This window comes from Schistocerca americana, chromosome 2 (assembly GCF_021461395.2).
Source record: "Schistocerca americana isolate TAMUIC-IGC-003095 chromosome 2, iqSchAmer2.1, whole genome shotgun sequence".
Taxonomy (NCBI): Eukaryota; Metazoa; Arthropoda; class Insecta; order Orthoptera; family Acrididae; genus Schistocerca; species Schistocerca americana.
Window position 1 is genome coordinate 2,021,040 of NC_060120.1, and position 21,635 is coordinate 2,042,674.

Genomic DNA, 21,635 nt, shown 5'->3' on the forward strand with positions numbered 1-21,635 from the left:
GCGTTGGATCACCTGTTGCGTGCAGTACATGTCGAAATAGAGTCCAGCATCGAGTTGATTAGGCATTTGATGTCCTGAGGCAGAGTGGCCCACTAATCATGAACAGCCACCTCCAAATCGTGCGTAGAGTGAGACGGTGCCATCTGGCGTTTCAGCTGGTGCCACACATGCTCCATATGGAACAAGTGTGCGGAGCAGGGTGGAAATGGAAAAGTCGGAACATGGCGTAGAAATTCTTGAGCAACTCCAGCTGTATGCACACGAGCGTTATCTTGCTGGAGAAATCCCACTGGTAGACCATATAGGAAAGGTCCCTCATCAACATAACTATGCCCCGTTAAGGTTCCACGTACCACAATTAGAGGGCATCGGTTATGATGGACCTCGCAAACCATTATGGCGGCTGGGCGAGTGGTGTGGCGCAGAGCATCTTGGGTGGAACAGTACCCTTCACCAGGCTGCCTCCACACTCGTATGGATTTATCATCCCTCCCCAAAAGCCGGCCCGTGTGGCCGAGTGGTTCTAGGCGCTTCAGTCTGGAACCGTGCGACCGCTACGTCGCAGGTTCGAATCCTGCCTTGGGCATGGGTGTGTCTGATGTCCTTAGGTTAGTTAGGTTTAAGTATTTCAAAGTTCTAGGGGACTGATGACCTCAGATGTTAAGTTCCATTGTGCTCAGAGCCATTTGAACCTTCCCAAAATGAATCGGGATTCATCACTAAACACCACTGTTCACCAATCTGTGGCTTGTTACCGCTGCAGATGCAGACGCCGATGTCTCGGTGTTAATGTCAGCACACGACATGGACGATTCGATTCCAAATTCTCATTCGCAAGGCTTCTTCAAATGGTCTGAGGAACAACTGGCGGCCACACATCTGCTAGTATCATGGAGCGAGTCACTGTACGATCCCTGCTCACGTGCCACACGATCCTTTGATCCTCCCGCCTCGTAGTCTTTCTGGCCGCTTCAGACTCGATGTGTCGCACTTGCCTGCCATCTTGTGTCCACTGTTCCCAATAGCGTCCTAACTATTACCCTGCCGAGCCACACGACGTTTTGACCAGCCGGCAGTTTTCATGCCAATGACCAGGCCCCTCTCAAACTGGCGTAACTGTGAGCTATGTCATCTAACACGTCTACCTCGTTTTCTGCGCCTATTGACGTCCTCCTCGAGTCAGGACGTGATCGTCACGTGTGTGACTCGTCCACTTTGCGCCGCTTAAGTAGGGTCCCCTGCTCGACTGCAGCGCCTCTGCCGGTTCTGTGGACATGAACATTGGCGCCGAACTTTGATTATTTGTATATCAGACATCACTACACTTATTTACCTTTTTTTCCCTCTGGGGGCGCTATTTTCGAAGTCCCGGAGAGTATATCAGAGCTAGCCACGTGTGCTGCCGATGTGCATGCCCAATGAAGGCAGGCTGAAGACCTAAAGTTACTTACCGAGAGGAACAAATCACGTGCTGGATTTTCTACATTTGTTTTAGACAGGGTACAAATACGTACAGGGCGACATTTATTGAACTACATGAAAAAAAATCGTCATAACTTCGGAACGATTCGCGTTAGGACGCTCGAACTCCACGGTTGGCCGCAGGGCATTATGGGAATTAATATAGTTTGGTTTAGCGACTAAGCCCACTTTCATTTGGATGGGTTTGTCAATATGCAAAAGTGGCACCTCTGCGGGACTGGAAATCGGCATTTCACGACCGAGAAGTCTCTTCACCCTCAATGGGTGACTGTGTTGAGTGCAATGTCCAGTCACGGAGTAATCGGTGCAATATTCCTCGATGGCGTGGTGACTACCAAAAGGTACGTGAAAGTTTTGGAAGATGATTTCATCCCCATTATCCAAGGTGACCCCGATTTCGACAAGATGTGGTTCATGCAAGACGGAGCTCGGTCCCACCGAAGCAGAGAGTGTTTGATGTCCTGGAGGAGCACTTTGAGGACCACATTCTGGCTCTGGCGTACGCAGAGGCCACTGGCACGGGCCTCGGTTGGCCGCCGTATTTTCGGGATCCGAACACACACGACTTCTTTTTGTGGGGCTATATTAAATACAAGGTGTGCACCAATAACATCAAAACCACTGCTAAGCTGAAAACAGCCATTCAGGAGGTCATCGACAGCGGGTCATGCAGAATTTTGCTATTTGTCAGCGCCACATCATTGCCAAAATTGCTAGACATATGGAACATGTCATAGTCTAAATCCGAATATCTTTGGTGATGTTTACATGTTGAATAAAGTGTGTGCATGCCGCAGTTTGTAACTAATTTACGTTTTTTTATATAGTTCAATAATTATCACCCAGTGTATTCAATTTACCTCGCAAAACATGTAATCGTAATGATGAATTCTAACGGCAAGAATACTTTATATTAAGAAAAAAAGTACCATCATCAAATCAACCAAATCAACGTGCCTATAAAGTCCTTCATCTATATCACGAATACGTCTTTTGCTTCACTTGTTGAGATGAGGACGGATGTTTTGGCAGTTGAAATTTGAGAAGTACAGAGTGGAGCAGTCTCTGCAGTATATGGATGTACAACATGATTAGGCACTGGCTGGAGGCTAAAGAAGAAATATCAGATATTAGATGTCTCGTTTCCGATTCCATTTTCAAGCCAGAAAGTACTTCATCGATGAGCAATTCTACTAGAGGCTTCTGTGCTTTTTTTTATTTGCTCTTGTCGACGCAAACTATTTATGTATCAAAGCTGCTGATAAAGGAATCAAGATGGCTTCGGCATATCAACGGCCCCAGAACCAGTCCTCCACTTCAGCACATATTCATCGGAAGTACGAGCGAAGACATTTTATTTCGGTCATGTTTGCCATTGTTGTTTCCAGGTTGTTCTCATCTGAGAGGACCTGCCGACAGTTATTCCCTGTCTTAATAATTCTCTGTCGTGATAATCAACAGAATTAACCAAAGAGAATAAAAGAAATGCACGATAATACTGTTCTAATTCCATGCGTCTCTCGTTAGGCCACTCAGCCGACGTGGTAACGCAAAGACAAACATGAACGCGTGAAAAAAAAGAATGATATAGCCGTGGAACGTAGTGAAAGAAAGCACCAAACGGAGAGAACCGCTTACAGGCCCACGACTGTTGCGCTTGTCTCCCCTGTCAGGGGTGGGGAACCTATCCGCGCCTGGCCCTTGCGCACTAATCAGAGGCAAGCGTGACTTTGCATCAGTGCATGCTAGGGATAAGAAAAATCTACCAGTTAAAACCTATAGTGGTATTTTAGTTCCGAATATTTTTCGGAATCTGGTCTCAGTTATAGCAGGTGTTTCTATTTCTTGTTAATAACTGGGTAAAAGAACGGAAATATCAGTTAACTATAGTTGCAACGCTAAAATTTTTCGTTTTTTGAATAATGCTTATTTTTTTAAAAAAAGACGAGTACCTTTTATTATTAAAATTTGCGTTGCTTTGATATATTGCATTATTATAGAGAACGGGAAAGCGACTGGTACTGTTTAATAACAATGCCGACAGCAAAGAGCATCAAAGAATTGGTACATCAGCGCTGAGGCAATAATATATCTGTTACCGCATGGTGCGGTCTATTGGACGTTATGCGAGTACTTGCCTGTTCTGGTTTATAAGGTACTTCCTCACCATCGTCTTCAGACATCAGTTGTATTACAGAATGGCACAATCTCTAGCCTGGAAGTATTTTATGGAGCGCTGTATCAATGAAGTACATTGCTCCATTTTCTTTAAAAGATTAAAAACTGGAGAAGCCACAACAAACTTGTGACATAATATAAGGTGATATTGTGAGACTTAACAGTTCATTCATAGATATAATAGAAACAGAAAGCAGCTCTCCTGCTGCCTGCGTCTACGTAACGTGCCTTTATCTGCTTGTAGCCCTTGAAACCGCAGAAATCAACACACAAATTTGGCTTTGTAAAGAAACTGGTTCTCTACTTCCGAAAAACCCCTTTTAAATAATAAAAATGACCTATACAAGGAATCTGACTACCCCTGTTAGTCATGGACGAAAAAAATTTGACATAGTCTTTGTCAGAACGTGCAGAATCTTATGTGGGACCAATAAGACGTCAATTTCGATCTAAATATGGTATGCCAATGTTTACGTAATAAAAAAATTAATTAGGTAATTCAGTACAATTATTATATAGATGCGATAAATCACTTTAACAGGGGCCAAATGAACAATTAAAGTCAATATAATTCCAGTAAACCTGCAAAAGTAAAAAAAAATATTGTAGGGGCCTGCATAGACATCACGCATCTCCTAGATGCCCACGAAATACGTAATTTTGTTTTGAAGCTGACAGCCAATGAGAAAATGGGTGCAAAAACACTGCTGGTCAGTTTTCAAGCACTAATGACGGACAGCATCAGCTGGTAATTTACGTAATTTTATGGTAGCTAATTTTACTGCACAAAAATAAAATATGTACTCCCTCCAAAAGAAGTTACACACAAACATTAAAATAAAATTATACTGAGTAGCAAAATGACTGAGAAGAATTTTGAAAGAAAATTATTAATTGAACTTTAATTTGGCGGGTTTTCAACACTGTCAATAAGACGAAATAATGGAAAGAATATTTATTGTAACTAAACAAAATTGGGATATTGTGAAAGTATTTTTAAAATAGTTAATTTAACTGCAATTGTCTTTAATTTTGAAATGAGAGAGAGCGTAATAATTTTCTTTTAATGTCTTAACTGTTGCTGCAGACAGTGCGATGACGTCAGTGGTGGTCCTCGCGGACGATGTGTGAAGTGAATCCTGGTTCGCGGCGTGAAGATAATGATGAGTCCTCCTGTTTCATTAGTATTCCAGTTACGGCGGTGGTCCACGTCTCCGTTGTAGTCGAATCAGCTGGCAGCACTGGTGTGAAAATAATAGTTCCAGTGTGTGCGTTGTCGTTACGCGCGCGACGTTTCATTATTAAAAGTTTATTAATCACGCGGTGCAGGTAGGTCGGAATTATGCAATGTCTTTAGTATTTACGATATATAGCCGGTTAATGCCAATACTTCGCACAATTCCCTCACCGTGTTGCCACAGGAAAACAGTCACATGTGTTTATCACTATAACAGTCCGTTAAACATCAGTTCAATTTACGTCGTCGTCTTTAAGACAGTTTGGATGATATAATAAATGTTTCTTGATCAAATCACAGCACTGTTCTTTTACTTAACATTTTGGTTTGTTCCACTTTCACGCAATTCTAACAGTTAGTGTCTCCACACGACAATGGTGTCTGGTTCACGGCTAATTACCACAAGTTCACACAGTATGTGAAATCGTCACCGCAAACGCTCGATATACTTTTCAGGTTTTACTGTTCACTTAATAATGCACGATCTCCTATTAACACAGCGGACGCACTGTAATTAATTGTTCCTCCGCGTATCACCGTCTTTCACGCCGAACTTTGCAACGTTTCTCCATCCGCGAACCGGCCACGATACCACAGCAACTCGCACGCTCTCTATCGATAGTCGTTCGCTCTCTCTCTCTGACACAGTACTTCTCCTAGCCTAACCAAAGATTTACAAAGCATATAAAACCATAACATTCACATTCGTACAATATAAAATATAAAACAGTAGAAAAATGAATGAAGAAGCAATGTGACGTATTAACAGATAAAGAATAGTTGAAATAAATGATACATACGTACTACGATAAGGTAATGCACAAAAGAAAAAAAATATTATCCACTTTCGGGGAAAGCAATGTCTTTACAGGTTATTCAATCTCAATGTTCCTGACTGCTCGTACAAATGATGCCCGATCACAGCATGATTTTTTAGCAGTGTTTAAAACGTTGTAATCACCAGGAGAAAACTAATAATTTTTGGTTCTGGTCAGCCACTAATTACTTTTCGAGAAAAGTAGCGAACGGTGGACGGACTAAGTTTTCCTTTATTAGCCTACTTAATTGAATATTTTCATTCTGTGCATCTTGAAACCGAAGGAGTCAAACTTTTTCAGTCTCTATACGATCTCTGCGTTTATTACAGGAAATAACAGGAATAAGAAGGTGAAAATCTGTTATTTCAGTAAGCGGGTCTTTTGGTTTTAACAGTCCGGTTAAACTAGCGTTGGAGGAAAATGATATAAGAAAAAGTCGGTTGTTTCAGGATAACATCCACCCGTAGTGCATGCCCATCCTTGTCTCTTCGTGCAACGGCTGAATGTACCTGGTGCGCGGATGTGTTAACAGTGTTTCTTTCCCTAATGAGATGCATACGAAGAAATTTCGCTGTGGTAAAACTGCCTTGGAAAGATGCTTGTGGTGTTTGAATTAGTATGTTTCGAATGATTAACTTCTCGTGGTCGGGGGTCGCAGTCGTGTAGAATTTTTAGGGGACATCATATTCACCGTTGACTGTAGAATTTATTTATTTCACAATTGCAATTTCGTCCTTTGGGTCGTTTTCAAGTGGTATTGCTAAAGTTTTTGCTTCAGTACACGTCGGAGTTTAAAATCCTCTGATGCGTGTAGATGTCATCGTAAAAAATACGTCTTATGATTACAGAAATACAGTAACATCAGACTCATCTGATTTCTAGAGTCAAATGGCATAATCTTTACGATGACATGTACACGCATGAGAGGATTTTGAAGTGACATGAAGTGAAGCAAAATCTTTTGCAGTACCAAAGGCTGGGATTGCAATTGTGAAATAAATAAATTATGCAGTCCACAGTGAACATTTTGACAATTAAAAAATATGTTCCAAATGTTTCTACGATCGGTATTATCCAAGGGAATGCACCAAATCCTCCTGAAGAATAAACATAAGCATAAAATATAAGAATATGAGAATTAAGAAAAACTGTAACAACTAAAAATGCCATACACACGTATGTTATATTATGAATATATGACACTATTGTGAAACCCAGTTGTAACGTTAAAATTAATATAACGCCCCTGAATCCCCTAACTTGATAAGAAACATTCAGCTAATAACCTTCTATGGACTTGGGTAGATAAATGAAAAAAATAAAATGAAATAAATAGGAACATTATTCGGTTTTTGAACGCGGGATGCAAAATTTAGGATCCGTGACGATAGTCACTATGTCACCAGTAGTATCGAGCTAAGTGCGCGCTGAAAGCCATCTGAATTACGTTGAAAATTTTAACCGTCATTATCTCAGAAACTGTCGGGTATCTTCAGGTAAATCGAGACACGTGTTCGCCTATTTGGGCTCCTCTTCAACTGAGCGAAGTTCATGGGAAAGCGGGTTATGGCGCTAGCCATTTTCTCCTCGTTAGTCGTGCGTGAGACATTGAAATGGAGGCTCCGCAAGATGCACAAAAGCGTGTAGTGCGTTGTGGGTGGCGGAGACCCTACATAGGTTACGTCCACTGGACTCAGATTCGAAGTGGTGACACCATGTCTCGTTTTAAGTGACGACTCGTGACTGAGTCTCATTCCCTTTTCCTAGCCTAGCGCTGATGATGTTCAAGAGAGAGTTCGGTTCGACATATTTCCTGCGATGGTTGAAGATTGTGAGGCATCCACTGGGTGCACACTTTGCGATGGTTGAAGACTGTGAGGCATCCACTGGGTGCACACTTTAAGAAATTTCAGTCCGTCCTTAATAGTTGCGTGAACGCTTCCATCGGTCAATACCAACTCTGCGGCATTGGCTTTTGCCGTAACTCGCCCGTCTCGAATAATGAGAGCGTCCTCCTGCTGGACGATACTGACGGTAATGCGGTGCGGCGTTTCTGAGCGTGCATCATAGGCCAACGACATCCGTTTTAACACTTGGGCCATCCTTTAATGAATTTCCATTCCTCGCACTCCTTCTGCTGCCAGGAACCGCACAACAACCCTCTGCTCCTGAGGCCATCATTTCACTGCTTTCAGCCTGAGTGAGCACAGCGGACGATAGACGTACGTGCTTGCTCACCATGTTGTCACGTTGGTGTGCGTGTGTGTCCCTCTAGCGACGATTATGGAACCTCAACGCTCTTATGGGGACTTCACCGTCTTCCACAAGAAATTACGTTACGATCCTACGAGTAGTGATCATTTCGCAGCCTCTAGCGTGTTTCTGTTTGAATGCTTTTTATATTTGTTCATAACTTGGAATATTACAGAAGTGGAGAAAAGCTGAACAGTGGTCCAGTTCATATCTAGAAAATAGGAATTGGAAGATCCTCCAGACGACAAAAGTGGGAACAGATTTTAATCCGAGTGTAGTGCTGAAAAGTTGAAGATGCCACAGAGTTGTGATTCTGGCCTACTACGTAGAACGAATAAATGAGCTGCAGATGACTTCAAAATTTTTCTTTTTGTAGATCACATGTCGTTACGAGAGACGTGGCATTTGACTAAATTATTTGGCTAACAGGGTGTGGCTGGATCGTGTGTGGTTTTCAGAGTATAGACTGTAGCTGCAGTAGAATATGATTCACATAAACTAAGTTGACACTCGGAGCGGTGGCAGATGGTAGACATCATGAATGGGAAATGCCATTACGGTCGCTCCTGTCAGCCACCTCGCCAAGTGTCAACTTCGTTTGTGCAAGTAGTATACATAGTTTATGACACAAAACTCTCCTAGAACCAAATGTTACTATCATAAACGATCAAATAATCAGTTGTATTAAACGTTTTAATTTATTAGGAATGAAGGAACGCAGTACTCTCTCTAGAAAGTACTACATTCAGAATATTGTCCAGAAAATAAACCTGTTACTTTTACTGTAAGAATAAAATGTACTATCTCCGTTACTAATGGCGAAAAAATCCTTTAATTTGCACATTTTCTCTCTATAGTGTAGACTCTAAGATAAAAAGAAGAAAAAAGCGAAAATTATCCGAATGGGACTGAAATCAGTGAATGTGATATACATATACAAACAAATGATTACAATTTCAGAAAAATTGGACTATCTATTCAGAAGAAAAGGCTTCACAAAATGAGCAAGTCAATAAACTGTTGGTCCACCTCTGGCCCTTATGCGAGTAGTTATTCAGCTTAGCATTGATTGACAGAGTTGTTAGATGTCCACCTGGGGGGTATCATGCCAAATTCTGTCCAATTGGCGCGTTAGATCGTGAAATTCCCAAGTTGGTTGGAAGGCCCTGCCCATAATGCTCCAGACGTTCTCAACTGGGGAGACATCTGGGGACCTGACTTCCAAGGCAGGGTTTGGCAAGGCACCAAGACAAGCAGTAGAAAGTCTGGTAGTGTGCAGGTGACCATAATCTTGGTGAAACGTAAGCCCAGGATAGCTTCCCATGAAGGGCAACGAAACGCGGCAGAAGACGTTGCCGAAGTTCCGCTCTGCTGTAAGGGTGCCATGAATGACAACCAGAGGGGTCCTGCTATGAAAAGAAATGGCATCCCACACCATCATTCCTCGTTGTGGGGCCGTATAGCCGGCAAAAATCAGGTTGGTATCCCACCGCAATCGAAGGTGTCACAAGACACGACTTCTGCCAGGAATTACATTGACTGGAGCAGAATTATCTTCAGTGATGCATTCTGCTTCTAACTGAGCTTTGATGACCAGCGAAGATGTGTCTGGATATCAGACTTAGCAGCAGCCGACAGTCTGCTTGGGGGTCAAAGCCCTGAGGTCAGTGGCGCGTTTCTTCTTCTTGTTGCGACTGCAGTCTCCTGTTCAACACACACACCCAGGCGACTCAGGCCCAGCTCAGGTCCACCACAGCGATCAGAGTAGACTGCTGTGCTTGGGACATGAATCGCTGCCCACTGGTAGGAGTGTGGCAGGTGCAGGCTTCAGTTGGTGATGCTGCGTCATCTTATCACCTAGTGTGACCCTAGAGAAATAGTGGTGCTGCTGGGCCCAGCCTCTCAGGTCCGGCTCAGGACTGAATGCCACATGTATTTCTCCCATCTGGATCTCGCAAGTGGGACATATGGTGACAACCGTGCTTTGAGATTGCTGTAGCTCACTCTCATACTTTACACTGATCCCAATCTTTCACTATCAGCTACACACCATCATTTTATATCTGCATATGCTTTCCCATCGTTCCCAGCCTTATTGTAGAGGTACACACCGTCTAACACCTAAACAAAGCATGCTTCTCAACTATTGTACCTTCACTGATTCATATATATGTGTGCTACCTGTTTTTACTTCCATCCTTGGTCAGCGGTACTACAAAGGCTGGCTCTGACTGCTACGGTCGTTGATAATTGTAGCTCTGGCCGTAATTCTTTCCATACTTTCCTCAAACACTTCAGATAGTGCTTGAGTGACAATAGGACCAGAATCAATTATCCACATAGCACCTGATGAACGGCTTTCTACAAGCCCGTTATCCCCACTCTTGCACCCCATATACTGTGTCATAATGACTGCAGCAGTCTTGTTAGCATTCATCTTGCGTCTAAGACTCTCATTCTTGCTTCGACTTCCCCTAAATCCTGGTTTAGAGTGCTAGCTGATGCTCTGGCATAATCGGTTATGTCTCTAGGTACTTGCCGAAGCTGGTATGTGTTGTTCAACCTGGTGCTTTCCAAACTTACAATTGGTGTGGAATGCCATTCTACAGCCTTCCGATTCCCTTCTGCCAATTCTCTTATGGCTTCTGCTGCATCATTCAGTTCACTCACGCCGTTTGTGTCTGCTGCCCCAATTACTGTCCATCCCATTTTTTTCCTCCGCATCCACTCCTTCAACCGTGCATATGCCAGGAGCGACTTCTTGTGCTCCCCTGACAGATCCAGTGAGTACCCCATTACTAATTGCTAATTATTGGGTACACCATAGATACATCTTTCAACTTCCTTTTCTCATTCTTTAGTTTCCAAATATTAAATACCAAACTTAAGATCCGTTTGTGACTAGCCAATACCACATCCTCCTGCCTGGAAAAGTACCAGACGGCCGGTGTGGCCAAGCGGTTCTAGGCGCTACAGTCTGGAACCGCGCGACCGCTACGGTCGCAGGTTCGAATCCTGCCTCGGGCATAGATGTGTGTGATGTCCTTAGCTTAGTTAGGTATAAGTACTTCTAAGTTCTAGGGGACTGATGCCCTCAGATGTTAAGTTCCATAGTGCTCAGAGCCATTTTTGGAAAACTACCACCCCATGTGAAGAAGTGGAGCACCTCCGAAACAAGCACTCTCCCTTCCTCGCCCTCAGAGAACGGCACCTGAGGGTGGGGACCATTATCACCTCTCCTATTCCTGGAAATATGTTGTTTCCAGTCAGCATCTCTCGCACAACAGCTAAACAAATTCGTCGCCCTTACATAAACATACGATCCTACACCCAATTACTTTAACAATATACACAATACACAAAAAATCGCAGGAATTGTAAATAACGTAAAACACATTGGCTGCCTGGGCTTAACAAATATGATGTATGCGGTGCTTGGGCCTCCTTATCCTGTTGCTCACTCCTCGATCTTTATTTTTTTGCTCTTTACTTTGGTTCTACCAATATTGTCCCTGAGGTCGACTCTGGTGCACCCTTGAACGGTCGTAAAAGTGCGACGTGAACAGTTGTTGATCTTGTACGCAACTGTAGCGTCACATTCACCGGTGTCATGGTCTTAGTCATTTCGTATGTTCCTTGATACACTCCTGAAAACTTCTTTGTCTTCCTTTTCGGAGTACGTGGATTCGACAACATCACCTTGTGGTCCACCTTGTACTGACGTAAAGTTCCGATACCCTTCACTACATCCTTTCGCCTTTCCAGTGTCTTGGTGTTCGATTGTTAAACCCTTTTCCAAACCTCCCTCACAGTTCTCGCAATTTCTCGGACTGCGTTTCCGCTCCTCCCCCCTTTCTGCTTAATCATATTAAATGGCAATGGTATATTTTTGCTGTACACCACCTCGAATGGCAATCCCTTGCTGGTGTGTACTTTCGAATTATATACACTCACTTAAAAAGATGAATACATGTCTCAATGCATGTGGTAGGGGTTAACACAACAGCTAAGCATCCTCCATATTGTCTGATGAACCTGTCCCATTCTTCTATATGACTTAGGATGAAGTGGACCAGTTCTTAAATGTTTCACCTGCAACAACTGACACAATACCTTTTTCAGGTTTGAGTGAAATTTGTCCCTTTACCCGTATTGTTGTCTCTGACATCCCAAACGTCGACAAACATCTATTCATCGACCCTCGCATCACTGTGACTGCCTGTTGGTCTAGCATCAGCACCACTCAGTATAAAGAGAAAAATAATCTATTATAGTCAGCAAAAAACGATCCCCTGCTCGAATTCGTTTAAAAGATCCTAATACATCCATCCCAAGAAACCAGAGCTGTTCCATCGCTTCCAGTAATCTCTGCAACAGTTCTTGTTTCCTCCTCAGATCTGCACATTGGGTACAATGCACATCGTTCCTGTCATGTTGACTGACATCACCTTTTCTTCTTCTCTACCACTATTTGTCCACTACTCTCCCATTCGTTGCTCTGCACCCTCCTATGGCAGACAAAACATGATCGCCCATTTCTCTCAGCACCTGTTCCCTTACTTCCACTGGTACAACAATTCATGGCCATGATCTCGTCTCCTTACGTAACAACCCCCCCCCCCCCCCGCCCCCACATACACACACACATGCTGAGCTGCTGCTGCTTACTATATCGCTGACACAATCAGCACTCTGCGCTGCTTGCCACTCAACAACGTATTGACGTAGTACTTGTATTCACTGCTACCTTTCTGGTTACGGCATCTGCATATCCGTGTTTATTCCCTAATTTGTGGATTACTTCACACTCAAATGTAATAAGTTTTAATGCCCATGTCATCACTGTACTGGAGGCAAACCTAGTAATAACCTCTCCAAAGCAACATGGTCAGCCACTATTATAAACTTTCTCCTGTACAGGTAACACCAAACGTATGTTACTTCATACACCTGGCTAAGCACCTCCCTGTATGCCAGAGAATAATTCCTCTCAGCACCACTCAATTGTCTCAGCATAAAAGCCACTTAGTGCTCAACTCCATCGACCTCCCGGCTAAAACGCACCTGAAAGAATGGTTCAACAGATCACATGATAATCTAAATTGCTTCTGAAAATCTGGAAACACTAACAGTGGACTAAATGTTAATATTTGCTTTACCTCAACAATGCTCTCTGACAAACCTCACGCAACACAAATTTGATGACCGTTTTCAGTAACTACTATATCCGCAAATCCTCTCACGAATTTTCTATAATAATTGGCAAGTCCAAAGAAAGAATGTAACTCTTTGCTTGTCCCTGGTACTGGAAGATATCGCAAAGCATGTATTAATCTTGGATCAGGCTTCACACCATCCTTATTATTTATATTTCCCAAGCAAAATGATACTCCTCAGTACTCAGTGTTAAATGTGGAGCACGTAACCTGTTGAAGACTTCCCTCAGTCGCTGCCTACGTTCTCGCATATCCGCAGGAGAAACAATTATGTCATCCAGATACACTAACCTTCAACGACATTTCAGTAATTTCAACGCCATGTCCAAGAAATGCCGAAATGTTGATGGTCCATTTTTTAAACCAGACGGCATTGCTCCATGATGATAATACTGTTGAAATAGCGGGAGTCGCAGCAGAATCGATACTTTCTTGAACGGCGATAGAGTTTTTCAGTAACATTACAGTTCCAGCCTCACAGAGGCTACTACTCTCACGTACGAGGGCGTGCTGAAAAATACTGCCTCTGAATTTTTTTAAACAAAACAAAGGTTATTAACATTCTACATCTTTATTCTTCGTGTCTTCTAATGTATATCTCAAAATAGTCATTTTGGCAACGAACACATTTGTACCAATGAGACACGGCTGGGGGTATCGTGATCCAGTCAGGGTTCTAGGAGCATGCCTGCTGGAAGACAGCTCCTCAAAGCCTTAGATGGTCCCAGATTCAATGCCATTAAACGTAACGCAGTACTCTGCTGCGAGTGCAGTTGCGCTGGAGCAGCGGAGGCGCACTACCTGTGCTCGGCCAGAAGGAGAGCTGTGAAGCCGTGCTCGGACTGTGGCGTGGCGCTAAGGCAAATTGTCGTGAGTCGTTACTACCACACAGCAAAACTGTCGCGTCCGCGCGTCACAGGATGGGCAGAAACGGGCACCGCAACCCACCGGGAATGCGTAACGGAAGCGCGAACATGTCCCCCCTCTGTACATTAAGTGCTGTAGAGGGTCGTGGGCAGAGATGTGTGATATCACAGCTAACTGGTGCAGGGAAGAAGTAGGCGTAGAGTCCCTGGACTCAGACGCCATCCTGCAGCGAGCGTGGCCGACCACCGCTGTGGCCGCCCACATTGTTGATCCGTCCACTGTGCAGAAGACGACCGCACCGAAACAGCGCGAGAAGCAATCCATGGGCCTGGTCAGGAGGCTGCCTTGGATTTTTGATGACAAGACGGTCCAACGGGGGCTTTCATGTGCCGTATTCTGGGGTGCAACTACTAAGCTGCACAACCGGACGAGTAAGAAGAGGCCGCGGCTGTACATCGTCGTAGTGGAAACTGCGACAGATGGTGGCGACATCTTCGGGATGAGGAAGCTCTTAGGCTTTCCTGTCACCGCCGTAGCTCTCCCCCTAGGCATGGACCCTAAGCCACAGCCAAGCTGGAGCGCTTGTGGCCAAAAACTGCCACAACGCGCCGCGGTGCGTAAAGTGGAAGCCGCTCCTAGCAGCTCCTACCAGCTCTGCTCCGACGAGTGGGCTACCACGGCGATCAGGACGCTCAAGGGCATGGGCTACGCAATCCGCTACACAGGGCAGACTGAGCCACGGCCATCGCTGAGCCTGTCAGCGCAGCCAACGAGCGAGGAGCGGTGCCGCTACGCGGCTGCACATCTCCGATCGCTCGGCTTCGACGCTCCGCTCGCGCACCAGACACCGATGTGCCAGCTGGGCCTTCCCCAGCGCCAAGTCACTACTGACGCAGCGCGGCAGGGCACTCTCACAGCCCAAACTGCAGCACGGACTGATCTCTTATGACACGCTATCTGCTTGCATGATACCCGCTTCTACCTTGACCCATCCTTGCACGACCTATCGCAGTCAGCAAGACATCCGCCACTACTCTTACTACCCGACCTAACTATCGCAGAGGGTTCCCCCTCCCCCCCCCCCCCCGCCCTTGGCGCTTGCCTTCGCACCTTTTTCCCTCTGCCCTTGAAACAGCTACCCATCGCTCGGCTTTCGACCCAATCTATCTCGAGATGAGCGCGTATAAATGGTTAACGTTAACCAGACGTATCCAAACATCGCAGTACCCACACCCTGCGACACCTCACTTCAGTGAATACTAACCCTTATGCAGAGATGGCAGTAGACCTTCTGAGTTGGCCATCATGCCGGTGAGGGCGTGGAGGGGCTCCACCTCTTAGAGAGTTCTGCCGTGGGTCGACTCACTCTCCGAAACAGCCGGATGTTGCTGAGGAGAAAAGCCTCCACTACATCTGGGATGATAATCGAGTTATATCGAAGAGCACATCTATCGCCACGTGGTATCGTGAATCCACCTTGGATGCTATGCTGGCCCAGTTTTCCGAGACAGAAATGAGAGAGTCAGCTAAAGCACACAGCCGAATACCACACCTCGACATCCGCGCTCATGATTATGATCTGTTAAAAGGAGGGTCCAGTTATATGAAGATCCCTAAGGATATAGCTGATAACAAGGCATGTATTAAGTCCAAAATGAAAAGCATAATGCTTCTTTTGCATGCTCAATCACGCTTGCAAAAGTAAAATTAAACAGATCTCCTGTGCAGCAAGCTACGTAAATGTAAGTTTAACTGTGTTTCTTACTTGTCACTTCTTTTTCCGCGTGTTTTTGCTTTTAGGAACCTTCAATTTTCGAGTACTAGTGATAGTGTTCGATAGATTTCGTGTTTGTTTTGAATTCAGTCCAGAGACAGTTAGTGCTTATTTTCATTGTTTCCAACAAGAAGTGTATAGTACCCACAGTTTAGTCAGCTATCAGCCGCCTTTAGTGAATTACCAGTGTAGTTAAAAGTTGATTACTTAACTTTCTACAGTAAATTGTTGATTTATTGGGGTGGATAGGATGTGTGACTGCTGTGTACGGACGCAGGAGGAGCTGGCCACTGTTCGCGAACAGCTGAACGTGCTGATGGCCGCGGTCAGCCGTCTTCAGGCTGCTGCCTCGGAGTGTAGCGGCAGTGGGGAGTCTGGTGCGTCGCATGGTACACCCAAGGTGTTACATGCTTCACCCACTGTCCCTGCTGTTAAGACATCTTCACGAGTACCGGGCACAGTTGGGCCACCCTCTCCCCAAAGGGAGTGGCGGGTTCAGCGGCGTTCGCGTCGCACGAGGCGGAGGGTCAATGTGGAGGCTGGCCGTGTGGCATCGCCCGCTCTGCCTTTGAGTGGACATGTGGCCGCTCCTTCAGCAAGGTACGAGCAGGCACACGGCGGGAGGGGTTTATTAGTTGTTGGGAGCTCCAACGTTAGGCTTAGGGAAAAAGCGGAAAGGTCGGGGAAGAAGGCCAGTGTTCACTCTGTCTGCTTGACAGGGGGTCTCATCCGGGATGTGGAGGAGGCCCTACCGGCGGCGATAGAGAGCACTGGGTGCACCCGACTGCAAATTGTTGCTCATGTCGGCACCAATGACTCCTGCCGTCTGGGTTCAGAGGTCATCCTCAGTTCGTACAGGCGGTTGACGGAGTTGGTGAAGGCGGAAAGCCTCGCTCGCGGGGTGGAATCTGAGCTAACTATTTGTAGTATCGTTCCCTGAACCGATAGCGGTCCTCTGGTTTGGAGCCGAGTGGAAGGCTTAAACCAGAGGCTCAGACGATTCACCGGAGATCTGGGGTGCAAATTTCTCGACCTCCGCTACCAGGTGGAGAAATGTAGGGTCCCCCTGAATAGGTCAGGCGTCCACTACACTCAGGAAGCGTCTACAAGGGTAGCGGAGTACGTGTGGAGTGCACATGTGGGTTTTTTAGGTTAGAGAATTCCCTCCCTAGGCTCGACAAGACGCCTCCTGAGACGCGACAAGGTAGCAGTAGGCAAAACACAACAGGGAATAACAATATTAATGTGGTAATAGTAGACTGGAGAAGCGTCTATAGAACGGTCCCAGAACTGCTCTCATTAATAAACGGTCACAATGCCCACATAGTACTAGGGACAGAAAGTTGGCTGAAACCAGACGTAAACAGTAATGAAATTCTAAACTCAGATTGGAATGTATACCGCAGAGACAGGCTGGACAGTGAAGGGGGAGGCGTGTTTATAGCGATAACAAGAGCAATAGTATCGAAGGAAATTGACGGAGATCCGAAATGTGAAATAATTTGGGTGAAGGTCACGGTTAAAGGAGGCTCAAACATGGTAATTGGATGTCTCTATAGGCCCCCTGGCTCAGCAGCTGTTGTGGCAGAACACATGAAGGAAAATTTGGAAAATATTTCGAGTAGATTTTCCCACCATGTTATAGTTTTTGGTGGAGATTTTAATTTACCAGATATAGACTGCGCGACTCGAATGTTTATAACGGGTGGCAGAGACAGAGAATCCAGTGAAATGTTTTAAGTGCATTTTCTGAAAACTACCTTGAGCAGTGAAACAGAGAACCGACTCGTGGCGATAACGTATTAGACCTTCTGGTGACAAACAGACCCGAACTATTTGAAACAGCTAACGCAGAGCAGGAAATCAGCGATCATAAATCAGTTACAGCATCGGTGATTTCAGCCGTAAATAGAAATATTCAAAAAGGTATGAAGATTTTTATGTTTAGCAAAAGTGACAAAAAGCAAATTACAGAGTACTTGACGGCTCAACACAAAAGTTTTGTCTCAAGTATAGATAGTGTTGAGGATCAGTGGACAATGTTCAAAACCATTGTACAATATGCATTACATGAGTATGTGCCAAGAAAGATCGTAACAGATGGAAATGAGCCACCATGGTACTACAACCGAGTCAGAAAACTGCTACGGAAGCAAAGGGCACTTTACAGCAAACATAAACATAGCCAAAGCCTTGCAGACAAATAAAAACTACACGAAGTGAAATGTAGTGTGAGGAGGGCTATGCGAGAGGCGTTCAACGAATTCGAAGGTAACGTTCTATGTACTGACTTGGCAGAAAATCCTAAGAAATTTTAGTCTTATGTCAAAGGGGTAGGTGGATCAAAACAAAATGTCCAGACACTCTGTGACCAAAATGGTACTGCAATAGAGGATGACAGACTAAAGGCCGAAATAGTAAATGTCTTTTTCCAAAGCTGTTTCACAGAGGAAGACTGCACTGTAGTTCCTCCTCTAGATTGTCGTACAGATGACAAAATGGTAGATATCGAAATAGACGACAGAGGGATAGAGAAACGATTGTACTGAAATGCAGGAGGATCTGAAACGAATTGACGCATGGTGCAGGGAATGGCAATTGAATCTCAATGTAGACAAGTGTAATGTGCTGCGAAGACACATAGAAAGAAAGATCCTTTATCATTTATCTACAATATAGCAGGTCAGCAACTGGAAGCAGTTAATTCCATAAACTGTCTGGGAGTAGGCGTTAGGAGTGATTTAAAATGGAATGACCAAATATAATTAGTCGTCGGTAAAGCAGATGCCAGACTGAGATTCATTGGAAGAATCCCAAGGAAACGCAGTCCGAAAACAAGGGAAGCAGGTAACAGTACACTTGTTCGCCAACTGCTTGAATACTGCTCAATGGTGTGGGATCTGTAGCAGATAGGGTTGATATAAGAGATAGAGAAGATCCAACGGAGAGCAGCGCACTTCGTTACAGGATCATTTAGTAGTAGCGAAAGTGTTACGGGGTTGATAGATAAACTCTAGTGGAAGACTCTGCAAGAGGGACGCTCAGTAGCTCGGCTTTTGTTGAAGTTTCGAGAACATACCTTCACCGAGGAGTCAAGCAGTATATTGCTCTCTCCTACGTATGTCTCGCGAAGAGTCCATGAGGATAAAATCAGAGAGGCATACCGACAATCTTTCTTTCCACGAACAATAGGAGACTGGAATAGAAGGGAGAACCGATAGAGGTACTCAAGGTACCCTCCGCCACACACCGTCAGGTGGCTTGCGGAGTATGGATGTAGATGTAGATTCCAGAGCACCTTAATATTCGTGGATGTTATAACATAGACGGTAGAGAGTTCCCTGTAAAGATTCAGAAAATACCTAGATTTGAGGCACAAAATCTTAAAATATTAGTGCATGTCTATGGCCTGAAGAAGAATAAAAGAATGGCAGATGAAGCTTATGATGGTGATGTTGATAATCAGCAAAATAAGAAGTACAAGCATATTGTAGTGAGACCACTCCATTTCTCTAAATATGCAGGTGAGCATGATCTTCATGTAAACATGCTGCTCTGCTCTGAAGGTGATAGCCAGCAATACATATGGATCAAAGACACGTCTCGCCTCCTTAACTCCCAACTCAATAAACACAAGTGTAAACAGCACATTTGCTCCAGCTGTCTAAATACCTTTTCAGAAGAAAAGTATTTAAAAAGAGGACTGTGAATGCATGAACCTGGTGCACGTTGTTATACCTTCAGAAGAAAACAAGTTCATTAAATTGAAGAATACTCAGCACCGGTAATGATGTCCGTTTGTTGTATACACTGTCTTCAAATGTCTCCTTGCTCCTTTCACTCACTGTGAAGGGAACCTCTTGGCCTCATGTACTACCTTCAAGAAAAAACACCTACTGTATGCAATAACATACCAAGTTGCATGCTCATACGATTCAAGTATTAACCACTATAAATCTTATGTTGGGGATTGTCCTGCAGTTTTATTGCTCACTAAGCTTGAAAAACTCTCAAGGGATGTTGATAGGTGTTACAGCAATAATGTCCCCATGACCGAATCGGAGGAGAATAAAAAATTATACAATGATGCATTTAACTGTGAGATATTTGTGGGCTGCCGTTAGACAGAAAAGCTGAAATTCCTCGTAGGGACCACTGTCATCTTATGGGGAAGTTCTGCGGTACAGCTCACAGTGCATACAATTTGAAGCACCAGTTACCACGACACGTACCCGACTTCTTCCATAATTTAAGCGCGTATGACCCTCACTTTCTAGTTGAGCAACTGGCCAATTTCATTGTGAAGAAAGATCAGGTCAGTGACCATGCCTGACAGTGTGGAGAAGCATATTTTTTTCTCAAAACGAATTACACAAAAATTACGCTCTTCTTCCTTGACTCTTAACGTTTCATACAGATTTCACTCCAGAAACTTGTTGACACTCTACCTTCGGAGAATATGCATATCACCTGATCTGCATAATCTGTTGGGGAAAAGTTTCAGCTTGTGACTAGGAAAGTTTTCCTTGACGCTTGTCAGGATAGTACGGCAAAACTCTATGAAACCAGGCTACCCGACAATGGCTGTCCATCTATCCATTGACTCAAGAACATGTATCAAAAAAGTGCTACTATATCTGCTTATGAAAATGTAAAACTAGTTTTAAGTTGGATGAAAAATAAATAATTTTTCTTCCCTAACAATCCTGGTATACTTTTTCTTTTTGACACCTGCGTCGTTAGCATCTAAGTTTTAACGACGATACTATACCTGCATTCGACTGGAACTGTCTGACTCGCGTACCACAGCCTTTGCAAGCTGTCAGCGCAGGAGTAGCGCTTCCTGTGCTATTAATAGAAGTGCTTTCACGTCACCCACAGTGAATTCGCTTTCTCTATTTGAAATTGTGTCTTAAGGGCAGCACATCTTCTAGACGCATGCAATGCAGTTCTGAATGCAGTCAATTCTTTTAAATTGTGTGTGTGGTAAATGCGCCAACTCTTGTAGACTTGTACTGTGCAATAAAGATGTAACTGCAGAATGTTCAAACATGTATATTTTTTAACAAAAACATAATGATTGGGGTGTGTCCATAGACACGACAGTGTGTCCATAGATACACCAAGACAAATAATCCACTACCGAGAGCGGGGTTCAACGCATCCCTTGATTCAAGTTTTATTCTGTATTTAGATGTGGATAACTTATTCAGGACACCATGCATGATGTAGCCATTACCGATTGGTGGGTTTCAATGAGTGCCCAAAAAGGAGTTAGAGAGATTAGGTAGAAAAATGATGGATTTGGCGGGTGATTCTGATGTAGGCTATTGGATATGTGGTGGAAGCAGACCACATATAGCCTGTTAGTATGCATGAAATGACAAGCGACATTCCATTGTGCCCAGAGCAACAATTTTTGCAAGGAAGCACTATCCCTTAAACGATGACAACTGTTGGACATAATCAGAGGTGCATAACTCATTATCGTAATCTCCAGCAGTGCGTCAGTTTAGAGAGGGAACTGCGTAGAAGCACCTGGCTATCTCCTTCAGTTAGTCCCCTGGATGAAGGAATACATTGAATTAAATACCCAGAAGAGGGTGGGTGTGATTAATGACTTCGAAAAAGATTTTTATAACTTAATGACTAATTCCATTTTCGGTAAAACCATGCAGAATATAAGAAATGGATGCAATACTTTGATTAGGACCCAATGGGATGGGCGTTGGGACATAAGAAATTGAATCACCAGACCAAGTTTTAAGTGAGTCGCTATTTTCATGAGAACTTTGTTGCTGTGGAGATGT

At 44.3% G+C, this 21,635-nt stretch overlaps 1 protein-coding gene across 1 annotated transcript in view; it reads right to left on the reverse strand.

Moving 5' to 3' along the window:
• LOC124595154 overlaps nt 1-21,635 on the reverse strand; it is a 71,886-nt gene that overhangs the window by 7,655 nt on the left and 42,596 nt on the right. The gene's annotated exons all lie outside the window — the stretch shown is intronic.